Here is a 1985-nt window from a genome sequence, read left to right as displayed (position 1 = left end):
AAATCATTCTGTCCTCAGCAGACACAAATCTTCCTGAACACATCAGTCAAGACATTTCTAACAATACTTTTGGTTGTAATCATCATTTAATGTCCACCTTCCATGCTGATATGGGTGGGATGGTTTGACAAGAGCCGGCCAGGCAGAAGCCAGCACCAGACTTCTGTGACTGTTTTTGGCAGGATTTTTACAGCTGGATGCCCTTCTTAACACCAACCGCTCAGCAGAATGGACTTGGTGCTTTTTATGTGGCACAAGCACAGGTGGGGTCAGTTTCGGCAAGGTTTTTACAGCTGGGAGCCCTTCCAAAATGCCAACCACTTCACAGTGTGGACTGGATGTTTTATATTTACTTGTTGATTGTTCTCTACACTGACACTCCTACCTCACCACCCCAAACCTAACCAGTGAATAACTTTATAATGATCTTTATTGTATGCAGTGCTCAGGTGTGCTACAACTGATCAGAAAAGGTTAACGAGATGACAGAAAGACATCATTTAAGTCAAGCAAAGAAAGGAAATAGAAATGAAAACTAGAAGTACGTGTATTGTAGACAGAATAAAACATAAAAGTGAACATGAAAAGAGTCCTAAAGATGAAAGGGTGGATGGGCATGTCAGGAATAATGTTGGTGAAATTTGGGAAGCATGGGATTTTTGAAGGATGTATTGTCCTGACAGCTTATGGCTGATAAAATTTATTCCATACTTTGACAATTTATGTGAAAAATGTTTCTGAAAATCATGGATGCTGCAGATTTAAAAAAAATTTTATAATCATGTTGTTGAAAAGATGATGGACAATTTTGTGGGCTTCTATCATGACAGTTGCTCCATGTTGAGAGCTTAGTGAGTCAATGACTAGAGAAGTACTGCAGGGAAGACATGGTGACTGAGACAGGGCATTCCACTGGTTGCATGTCTATGGACAGTCCTCCCAGCAGATTCTGAATAAAACAAGGGTTCCAACCCCAACCAGACCTTTCTACTGTCCTTGTTCCCTCCTCACAGCCACACATTGAATGCATTTTCCCCGTTTCACCAGCACAAGTGAGGTTGGCTTGTCGTCTGTGAAAGGAAAGAGTCTGGTTGGTGTTGAGAGTTCAAGTTTGAGGGGAGGGGCAGGCAAAGGTTTATTGCTTGCGGGGGAGAGACTTAGCAACTTTGAGAGTTTACACGGGTGGCTGGAGTGGCCCAGAAAGAGAGGTAAATAAAGGGGTGATGAGGGGGTGGGACATCGTACCATGAAGGTGACAAACTCAAGAAGAGGAGCAGAAAAAAAAAAGTGTGGAGACAGAAGGATCAGTAAAGGTGGGCAAGGTTGGAAGAGACGGAGGATGGATGGATGCAGTACAGGGATAGTGAAAGAGTATATATAGTAAGAGGTTGTGCTTTCATGATTTACAGCAAGAGAATCCTTTAGCAAACAGGTGAGTGATGGAGGGATGAATGTTTGGGTGAGGAAGGATCAGCTTAAAGGGAGAATGAAAGTTGGATTTAACTCTGGCATTCAGATTCCTCTACCAAATGTAATGGTCATGCATTATCTTGGAGCTTTGAGATGTAATTGTTTTATTTTTAGAACGACATTGTAGGGTAGGTGTGAGAGGTGGGATCTGGCCAGCTTGAACACAAAATAGAATATTTGGTTCTAACATGGCTGGTTTAAATGCTAACGGATGAAATGGTAAATACAAATATGTGTGTGGTGGAGGGGAGTGATGATGGTAAGAATGGAGTAGGGACGTGTGTAGGAGGAAGGAGGTGAGCCTAGTGTTTGGGTGGGTGGGGTGGAGGATAAGGGAAGGCAGCAGTTACAGACATGACAAGGATATTGTGCAAGAAAACCAGCTGTAAATATGTAATCTTCATCTCAATCTATGAAGTGAAGCAAAGAAATGGAAACCTCAGTCACAAGAAATGTGGGATTAAAAAGGATTATCCACTTGGCATTGGCATTTTGGGTGTGGGTGTGGGGGTGGG

General features: G+C 42.6%; 1 protein-coding gene across 1 annotated transcript in view; it reads right to left on the bottom strand.

The window, feature by feature from the left end:
- LOC106867319 (glucose-induced degradation protein 8-A homolog) overlaps window positions 1-1985 on the bottom strand; it is a 70099-nt gene that overhangs the window by 3761 nt on the left and 64353 nt on the right. The window lies entirely within an intron of this gene.

This window comes from Octopus bimaculoides, chromosome 3 (genome assembly GCF_001194135.2).
Source record: "Octopus bimaculoides isolate UCB-OBI-ISO-001 chromosome 3, ASM119413v2, whole genome shotgun sequence".
Lineage (NCBI taxonomy): Eukaryota > Metazoa > Mollusca > Cephalopoda > Octopoda > Octopodidae > Octopus > Octopus bimaculoides.
The sequence above is the reverse complement of the archived record's forward strand: the minus strand, read 5'-3'. Positions and strand labels throughout refer to the sequence as shown.